Source organism: Odontesthes bonariensis, chromosome 5, assembly GCF_027942865.1.
Source record: "Odontesthes bonariensis isolate fOdoBon6 chromosome 5, fOdoBon6.hap1, whole genome shotgun sequence".
Lineage (NCBI taxonomy): Eukaryota > Metazoa > Chordata > Actinopteri > Atheriniformes > Atherinopsidae > Odontesthes > Odontesthes bonariensis.
This window is the reverse complement of record NC_134510.1, coordinates 7,832,191-7,842,921: the sequence shown is the minus strand read 5'-3', so window position 1 is coordinate 7,842,921 and position 10,731 is coordinate 7,832,191. Positions and strand designations below refer to the sequence as shown.

General features: G+C 40.2%; 1 long non-coding RNA gene across 1 annotated transcript; it reads right to left on the bottom strand.

Moving 5' to 3' along the window:
• Positions 1-1,343: 1,343 nt before the first annotated feature.
• LOC142380649 (uncharacterized) lies at positions 1,344-1,959 on the bottom strand. Its single transcript, XR_012769852.1, has 2 exons — positions 1,728-1,959; positions 1,344-1,572 (listed from the first exon to the last, which is right to left on the bottom strand). It is a non-coding gene; the product is annotated as an uncharacterized LOC142380649 (long non-coding RNA).
• Between the last annotated feature and the right edge of the window lie 8,772 nt (positions 1,960-10,731).

Below are 10,731 nucleotides of genomic sequence, written 5' to 3'. Positions count from 1 at the left end.
CAAACCCGTAACAGCAATTTGCTGGAGGTACCGTATGCCCGCACTGAGCTGGGCAAAGCTGCTTTTAGTATCTGTGGACCTTCAGCATGGAACACTATGCAACAAAGGGTGGGTCTTGATACTTTAATGTCTCAAGACCATTTTAAAGAAATGCTCAGAGGTTTTTTATCACATTCATGTACTTGTTTTAATTCATAGTTTGTTTATTTAATACTTTTTTTTATATGATATATGTTGTGTATATGTTGCTTTATATATGTCTTATATATGTTTATTTTATATTTTTTTATATTGTTATATTTTATATGTTTGTTTTTTACTCGACATCATTGTAAATGAGGGTCAGGCCCTCAATGATTTTTCGAGTTTAAATAAATAAATCAATCAATATATCTCTTTTGGCCTGGGAATGCCTCGGGATTCCCCCGGAGGAGCTGGAGAGTGTCATCAAATCACAATAATACAATTTATGCACTGATAACACCATAATGATATGAAATCTTTTTAACATTGTGATTATGGCAACACTGCTATCAATGGGAGAGCAAAGAAAGTACAGATGAGCATTGATAGACCAGGTTAAAGTAATTTTACCACAACTCCAAATAAATTGTGATGTTTGTTTGAAATGTTTGTCATTATTGCATCCATTGAGTTTCATTGTGAACTTAAAGGAACATTCCACCAGTGGAGACATGAATATGTATTGAAAGTGGGCCATATATGTAGTAGAATAGTAGCATAAATTTCTAATTTGGTGCCTTCTTGACGGAGAAAAGGCAGAAAATGACTTTTTTGTGCTTGTGGATTAAAGACAACAATCCCCATAATGCATTGCAATGCTCAAGATCCGCAGGCCACTCCCCCGAGAGTGTACGAGCTCCACCCGACTACGCTACCTGGAAATCATGTCACTGCCTTACCTGTTTGCACTTCCATTGAGCACCTTACTGTATACTCAATCACAGGGTCAATACCTCTTTTTTTTATAGTGTGGATAGTTTTGTTTGTGTGTCTTTATGTTCATGACAATTCTTATTTTGTGAATTAAAAAACAAAATGTCACTCCTTCTCTCCTGTCTGCCTTCAACAAAGTTTAGAATAGCATCATAAAGAATAAGAATAAACTTGGAAGGAGGTAACTGATTTGCAACAAACTTATAATGCAATGTATACTTGTAATGCTTCATAATTTATAGTAATTATAGGTAGGCTATGATCACAATTCTGTCGTTTTGTCATCTGAGGTAACAGTAGCTCGGTAGTTCCCGTTCTGAAATGTTGGTCGTTCAATAACTCGAATACACTTGGAGCAACATTACTAAGAAAGAACCACAACAACGTACATTTTAACCATTTAATTAAATAACTATACAAACAATACAACTGTTGAATGAATATAAAACAAGGAAACTATAGCTTCTCCTGAGCGTCCTCCACTTGCCCGCAGTACTGGCCGTCTGGAGCTGGGTAGTTCTGGCGGATAGCCTGCACGACAGACGCCCTCTGCCCAATCTCTCTCCTTGCAGGACACACTCAAGAAAGTGCCGGTAGGCTGTTAGACGAAATTGTCTAGACAAAACATTGATCACAAAGTGAGTGATGGCATTTGAGCCTAGCGTGCCACAGTAGCTTGCATAACTGCAAGCTATTTGTGCAATGAACATGCCACGTTAGCGTGTTAGCAAGAGTACTCCTTGACATAGTAACAAAGAAAACAAACTTACTATACAGAAAGACGTCCATTTGGCCCTGTAGGCTTTGGCTGTCGTTTCCAGTTGACTTTAGGTATTCTAAAGTAGGTCTCCAGGACGCCACCAATTCGCCCCAGCTCGAGCCATATCTTCTCCAGTTCTCCGTGTTAGCTGCAGGCTGCAGCTCTATCTCTCTCTCTATTTCGTTTTTTTTATTGGCGGTTGGCAAACAACTTAAAGCAGCATTACCGCCACCAACTGGTAAGGAGTGTGGATCTCATGACAATTATATATATCTATATCTATATCTATATCTATATAGATATATATATCTATATAGATATACGGTAGATATATATGTTAGCTGCAGCTCTCTGCCAGTCTAAAGCACTGGCACTGATCTGTGATAGGTCTGTTAGCCCATTAGGTCCAACCCCCTATGGGCGGTGTTGAAGGGTGGGAACTAGCGCTTGTAGTCTCAACAGAAATCCACCCCTCTTACACTTCCTCCTACAATGACGCAAAAATCGTCATTTTGCGTCATTGTAGGAGGAAGTGTAAAGAGGTGAATACGGATTTCTCCCTTCTCAGGGGGAAATGAGAGAGTGTTGCATGACCATTCAAAAGTATGACTGGGTTTCTAACAATGCAAAGCCTAATGCAAATGGGTGGAGTGTCCCTTTAAAAGTGTGAACTATATCTATCATAAGTGTGAACTGCCAGCCAGGATGCCAGCCAAGCTAAATTTAAAATTCTGTGTCTAAAACCACTGGGAATGTATAAAATCTGAATAAAAACAGGGGCAAATTATTTGAATTAATCATTTATTCACTGAATTTATTTAAATATGTTCAAATGCTAAATTAAATATTCGATCTGTAAAATCTTGTGAAAAAAATGTAAATGTATGTATGTAATGTATAATATTGAAAAATATGCCTAATTTGATGGCATCAAAGTCATAAAACTATTTTAAATTTTGTCTCATGTGGGACACAGCAAGAAGTGTGGGCCATTACACAACCAGCTGCATTCCTGCCTGTGGGTCATGGTGCATGGAACAGTTTCACTGTTTTTTCTACACAGCGTCTTATGGAGAAAGAAGTTTCAATGGAAAAAAAACGTATTAGCACAGATTAAGGAAGTATTATTCACGTCCGGCCTTCTGCCTGAGAGGCTCCTGTTTTGCCTGACGTCCCACTGGTCCTCAGGCTATCTGCTTGTAAGGTCCCTTTTCCTCTGTCATTGGACATCTGGTTGCCCATCAGCCCGTCCTCCTGAGAGCTCTTTCGTCTCCAGATGTCTTGGCATCCATGGCTTGAGCCTCCACCTTGCCATTTCTGCCTGTCTGCTGGCCTCTGTCCGGCCACCTGCTCGGCACCCAGAGGGGGTTTTCTCTTGATGGTTCCACTGGCCTCCTGCCTACTCCTTGAGGGCCCTCTGTCTCACTGGTTCGTATGACCTCCTGTTTGATCCCCAGAGGGGTCTCCGCCTCGCTGGTTCCGCTGGACTCTTGTTCGACCCCTGGAGGGATCTTTAGTGGGCCAACAAGACACTTTTAGACATTTGGACTGGCCATGTGGGCCCTTGAACTGTTTTTTTGTTTCTTGTTTGGATTGTTCCCTCTGTCCTGACCCCTTCCACCCGCCCCTCCTCAGCTAGATTTCTTTTTGTTTCAAGGAACATCTGGGAGTTGTTCCTTTAAGGGGGGGGGGGGGGGGGGGGGGTGTAACTTAAATTTTGCTTTTTTCATCGCCTGTCCTTGCCTCCTCAGTCCTGCATTTGGTCCTCAACGTCCTGAGCCTCCTTCAAGTGTGTTTGAGAGAATATGTACATTGCTACATGTAAGGTTAAGTATGATAAAGAAGGATATGTGCAGAGACCCATGATATTTGAAATTAACACATTCAAAAATAAATTGAATCCAGTAAAGCCAATTAAGAGAATCCTCCATGAAACAACAGTGAGCTCTGTGTGGACTAATTTTCAATAGATCTACACGTAATAAAAACAATATTTAGAGGTCTAAAATGAGTGTCATATGTGTTTTGGTAGACAGCATTAATCAATTTTGGATAATACCAATAAGAAATTGTTCTGTTTCTAAATTTTAGAGGTAAAACAATCAGACCGATAAGGCAATGAGTCCTCCAATGGTAATGATGCATTTGTTTAGACAGTTGTTTCATACCTTTAAACACGAGCCATAACAGCATCCTGTAAAGTTCTGCCCCTGTGGCAGGAGCTCTTTCAATCATTCGCAGCTTTAGAAGTATCTTCCATCCATCCATTTTCTATACCCGCTGAATCCGTCGGTCAGGTTGTGGGGGGGCTGGAGCCTATCCCAGCGGTCTTCAGAGGTATCTTTAGAACCTGAATTGTATTTAGACTGTTTTTGTCCTGCCGAACTCTCTGAGCTAACAACGGCAATAGCTTCTTCTAAACCATCAACTTGTATTTTAGATCCTTTCTCAACAAGACTGCTCAAGGAGATTTCCCCCTTGATCTGCACTTTCATATTGGATTTGATCAATCTGTCTTTGTTGATATGTACCTCAGACTTTTAAGGTTGCTGTAATTGAACCTTTATTTAAGAAAACCTACTCTTGATCCAGAAGTGTTGAATTATCTACCTATATCCAATGGGTTAGACAACAAGCAAGTCTCAGAGACGTGAAGACCTGAATGACTGAATTTTCTGCTTCTAAATTTAGACAAAACTGAAGTTTTACAGTGAGGAACCTTGGAGCTGATTCAAAATGCTGTAGCCAGATATCTGATGAGAACTAACAGGGCAGATCATATTTCTCCAGTTTTAGCTTCTCTTCATTAACTCCCTGTTAAATTGAAAAAAGAATTTTACATTCTTTTCCTCACACATTTAGCCCTTAGTGACGAAGCTCCATCATATCTTAAAGATCTCATAGTTTGATATTTTCCCAACAGAGTACTTCTCTCTCAGACTGCAGGTTTACTTGTGGTTCCCAGAGTTTCTAAAAGTAGAATGGGAGGCAGAGCCTTCAGTTATCAGGCCCCTCTCTGTGGAACCAGCTGCCAGTTTGGCTTCAGGAAGCAGACACCCTCTCTACCTTTAACATTTGGCTTAAAACTTTCCTTTTTGACAAGGAGCCTATAGTTAGGGTTGGTTCAGGTGACCCTGAAACATCCCATAGTTTTTGTGCTATAGGCCTAGCCTGCTGGGGGGAACCTCCCATGATGCATTTCTCCTCACTCTGATCTCTTTATTCATGTACATATGACATCATTGTTGTCATTAACTTGTGTTAAGGCCAGCTATTCCTGGCCTGGTGTTATGATGCTTGTTGTCCCCTCTTTCCTGTCCTGTCAAACCCCAGCTGGTCGAGGCAGTTTTTTCTTTCCACAGTTGCTTCGTTTGTGCTGAGGACAGGGGATTGGATCGAAGAGAAGATTTTGTGCAATCTGACTGTTTCCTTACCTTGGCAATGTTTTTGTTTAATTGGCTCTGTATGAATTGGACTAATTTGAAATTGAATTAATTAGATTTAATTGGATTATAGTTTTATTACAATAAATTGGGTTCTAATTGGAATTGGCTTGAATTGGACTGTATCTTTTTAGTGCCTTGAGATGACATTTACTGTGATTCGGGACCATATATATGGTAGGTGACAAACCTGATGGTCTTTTTTCTTATAGGTAGAAGTTTGGTAAAAATAATGTTCCTTGCACAGAATTGCCAGGATGACAAATAAATCTTGGGTTGCATTAAGAACCTTTAAAAGGCACAAAACAGTAATGCATTGGTGTTGTGCTGAGTGTTCAAACTTATCCCCCTATTCTTATTTACATAAGTTTCAGTAAATTTAAATGTAGGAAAATAATTTTGCGTTTCTATAAGTAATTGTTAGATGGCATTATCTCCCTTTAATTCATAAAGAAAGGTCCATTGTCTCCTATGATAAATGAAATGAAAGAGTAAGTTCTTCAGCTCTTTTCATAAGTTTTAGAGAATTCAGCCAGCTTTTATTATGGCTACCATTTTGATATGTGTGAGTCATTTCACTCAGAAAGGAACTTTTCTGAGCAAGTAATAATTTGACTGCACCTGAAGCCTAAATTTGATGATCTCAAACAACCAAGCCCCTTTTAAACCAAATAGTCAGACATAAACAATTATTGTGTATTGGTGTCCAAAAGATAATAGTATCACTTCATGGTTTTCACTGACATGAAAAAAAGACTAGACGTTTTTACCAGAAGTACTGGGTACTTTTAACCCTTCCTTTTCCATTACTGAAAAGGGAGTACTGGGAAAATTAGGCAAATTATGGCACTAACTCAGTCTAACATTCTCTTGGACACGTACCCTAACCCTGACAATGATGTTATTCTTTTACAAGTCCATAAAAGTGCAAGACCCCAATCGGCTCCATAAAACATTGTCAAATATGACAGCTTTGTATAAGATTGTGTTGAGCTGCTGTCACCGGCTCAGAACATAAACATAAACCCATTGATATATGTTGGAAGAAGGGAAATGGACAAGAGTGACGAGATGAGATGTGACATGGGACAAATGTGATGGATAGATGACTGTCAGAGTACTTTCAAAACAACAAGAATTCTGGGGTGTTTCCAAGTACCAAAGGGGTGCACCAGACTCTTCACATGTGGAGCATTGCACTGACCTGTGTGGTCTGATCTCAAAGAGTAACTATTGCACAAATTTATTTGACACCTCACTGTTGGGTATAGTAGAAAGGTGTTAGAACAAACAGTGAGGGGGGCGGACTGATCAGAGTGCCCATGCTGACTCCATGCTGTCCACTACTCAAAGAGCCTACAATGAACGCACATGTATGTGTCCCAGACAGTCTGGGAAAGCTCTGCTTACACAGTACACCGTTCAATTAAATTCAATTCAGTTTTTTTTATATAGCGCCAAATTACAACAATGTCATCTCAAGGTACTACCTCTCTCTCAACATCAGCAAAACTAAGGAGATGATCGTGGACTTTTGGAGGCGGCAGGGGGTGGAGCATGCACCCCTCCACATCAACGGATCTGAAGTAGAAAAGGTCAGCTGCTTCAAGTTCCTTGGGGTTAAAATCAGCCATGATCTTATCTGGTCTGCCCACACGGACAAAGTGGTCAAAGCTGCCCGGAAACGCCTCTTCTTCCAGAGGAGACTCAAGAAGTTTGGCATGAACCCAGTCATCCTTACCAATGCACTATAGAAAGCATCCTGACTGGTAGCATCTCAGTGTGGTTCGGGAGCTGCACAGCCATGGACCGTAAGGCCCTACGCAGTGTGGTCCGATCCGCTGAGTGCATCATTGGTAGGAAACTCCCAACCCTTCAGGACATCTACCACACAAGATGTCTTCGTAGAGCTGGCAGAATCCTAAAAGACTGCCACCACCCATCCTTCAGACTGTTCACCATGCTGCCTTCTGGTAGGCGGTACAGAGACATCTCACACCCGCAGAATGGAGAACAGTTTCTATCCTAAGGCCATCAGGCTTCTAAATGGACTATAATGCACTCTCATCACATACACCAGGGGTGTCAAACTCATTTTCACCGAGGGCCACATCAGCATAACCGTTGCCCTCAAAGGGCCAGATGTAACTTATAAATGTAACTACTCCTTAATGTTAAATAACTCTTAATTTATGACTTATTCAAGTTACAAATATTACATATATTTGCATAGATGTAAAAAAAAATATGTTTGCTTGTTGCTCTGTTATTTTATCATAAATCCGTTTTATTTGTCAGGTTATGAAATCCACATCACTCCATCAATCAACAATCAAACTATCCAAGTAAATAAAGAAAAATAACATCAAACACAAGTTATGACAATTACTTTGTCTCAAAACTTGAAATATGAAACAAAGCTAGCTTTTACTGCCGCATTGTTTTTAGTTGTTGCTTTCGCAAACACATTTGATCGCAGTTTGCCTTTTAATTGTCGGGGCAGTTTGACGTTTTTCTTGAGGCCTAATGTTGGCACACTCAGCTCCGTGTTTGGTCTCAGAATGCGGACGTAGATCGTACTCTTTGACAACCGCCACCGCCTCATAACACAAAAGACATATAGTTTTTTCTCCTTGAAGCACAAACACGTATTCGCCTTCCGATCTTTCTTGAAAAAGAAAAATTATTCTCTTCCTGGACATTTTGGGATCATCATTTGTATTTCTCAATTCCACTTGTTGGGAAAATCGCATCGATTCGGAAACATTGCAGTTCAGTGGCGGGATGCCGTCACTTTGCGCGTAACATAATCGGCATGTATTGTGGGAAATGTAGTTTTTGGTCACTGCACGTATTTGACTTTAATCCGACCTTTTAAGCTCTCGTGGGCCACATAAAATGACGTGGAGGGCCACATTTGGCCCACGGGCCTTGAGTTTGACACATATGTCATACACACTCGACACTTTATGCTTTACACATGCCTACCTCCACTGCTGTTTGCGCTGCAACTTGCAATATTGCACAATATTGTATTTTTTATTTTACCTTATGTTCTAGGTTAGTATAGGTCTTAGATTAGCACAGGCTATCATGTGTATTATATGTTCAGTATAGCTCTTGTAATTAGCGTAAAATGTATATTATAGTATCCACATTGCCTATTCATTGTTACTGTTTTTGTTAGAGTACTTATGTCATGACATGTTACGGCATGTTAGGTCTTGTTATGGTAGCTGCTGTACGGTGTCCTGTCCTAAGAATTTCAGTGCCCAGTCCGACTCTGTTGTTCTGTGTATCTGACAATAAAAGACTTGACTTGACTTAAATAATATAGTCCAATTCAAGCCAATTGGAGTTCAATTCATTGTAATCATAATGCAAAGAAATCCAATAAATCAATTTCAAATAATCCAATTCATTCACATAGAGTGAATTCAAAAACAATTTCCTAGCTAAGGAAACCAACAGATTGCACCGAAACTTGTCTTCAGTCCAATTTCCCGTCCTGAGCGTGCCTGAGGCGACTGTGGAAAGGAACGACTCCCTTTTAACAGGAAGAAACCTCTGGCAGAACCAAACTCAGGAAGGTTATCATCAAGTTTATAATGTAAACTCAAAGGTTATCAAAAAATGGTCAGATAAGACAGGGTTATGAGGGAACACTGTTAAAGTGATAGTTCGCCTCTTTTGACATGAAGCTGTATGACATCCCATACTAGCATTTTCTTACCCCCGACTGCGTCCTGTGAGCAGAGTTCCAGCCTCGTTTTGGTGTTGACAAAGGTAGTCCGACGAGTTGGCTGGGGTTTAAAAAATAAAGCGTTTTGCTTCTCAAAATATTATGCGTTCAAAAGAGTAATACATTTGCATCACAAAATCGTTCTCCAGGAAAACGTCAGACCTCGCAATCGCTTGGCTCTATTTTCTCTCCCTTCGTATCACTTGCGTGCTGTGTAGACCAAGCAGACCGAAGTGCAGACCGAGCAGTCCCCTGCTTCCGAGCAGTAAACACCGTAACAGGCGCGGCTGTTGGCACATGCCCCTTTGGCCCTTTCTGACAAAAGTGCCCTTTTGTCAAAAGGTTTTTGGGGTTTTTTGTAAGTGTGTGTGTGAAAGTCTGTCTGTGTGGCCCAAAATAATAATAATAAATAATAATAGTAATTTAGATCTACCCTCGGTCGGTCACATGATCCACATATATGTGCCCAGACGACGTGGCCTGCAGCTCGACGCTGCTAAGCTGCTAGAGACGGAGAGAGCACAACTGACGGTCCGGTGAGTAGGTTTTGCAGCGGTATTTGTTTGTGCACGCCACGGTGTATTCTTGCAAGATGACCGATGAAGTTAGTGAAGTGAGCAGCATCCTCATAATATAATTATAGCCGCTAATTAACCACACAGCGTGCTGAAGGGGAAAAGTATGTCTCTATACATGTATGTATGGCTTCTTTTTGTTTCTATATGTTTCTTTTGTCATGGGCGACGTACATTAGAGAGATGTATAATTTTACTGTCAAGTGAGTTGCAGTGTTTTTCCTACATGTATATTTCTAGAGGCAATGAGGTTCAGGTTATTTCACTAAAACTATGCACTGTACATGCTTATTCACATATACTGTATTAGTATAAATACAACAACAATGACAATAATAATTAGAAGAATTTGAATTGGGATTTTCTCAACCTCTCATTTTAACAAATCAGAACGTGTTTATAACATTTGTAAACACACAAATTAAATATAATATGCATAAATATATAACTTTTATAACCTTGCTGTCCTGCGCAAAGTGGATAGTCAAGCACAAATAGATTTAAATACATGATTTTTATATAATTTCATTGTTTTTTATTTTATTATCAGCACTACGAATAATAAAGGGCAGATTATGAATCGGCACCATGGAGAAAATTCGTAGCTATACAGTATATGTCTTTAAAAAAGTATGAAATGTCACTGTGTGTGTGTTTTATGTGCATCAGATTATAGTTTATCAATCATATTTCATTCTGCAGAGATGCCTCGTAAGGAGAGGACGTTAAAACAAAAACAAAAGGAGTGTTTCAAATTCGTGCTCCATGTGTCCCCTTTTGACTTTGAGCACCTGGCCCTCCAAAGGTCCCTGCACGGCACTGGTCAATAATCCAGGTGGTGGTGGGGGCATCAATCTGCATTTTCTGCAGCTTCTTACAAAAGAGTGCAGACTGAATTGTCTTAAAAGTACTGCAGAAATCAAAGAACATAATCCTCATAGTGCTGGCTGCTCGGTGAAGCAAGTTGATGATAGCATCTTCAACACCAATCCCAGGATGATAAGCAAACTGTAGTGCAGTCGTTCCCAACCTTTTTTCCTTAAAGGATAAGACCGGTTTTTTGACATTGGGCCCTTGATTTCACATTATAGCATGATGTTCTACTCACCCCTGCTTGTTGTTGGTCATTTGGAGCTGTTCCGAAGATATTCGCGAGGCGTCTGCCTGCTCTCTTGAGATATTCGGCCATGAAACGGTTTCCTATGGGCAAGCTTATACAGGCACAAACTATGCTGTTTATAATTTATTAATTAC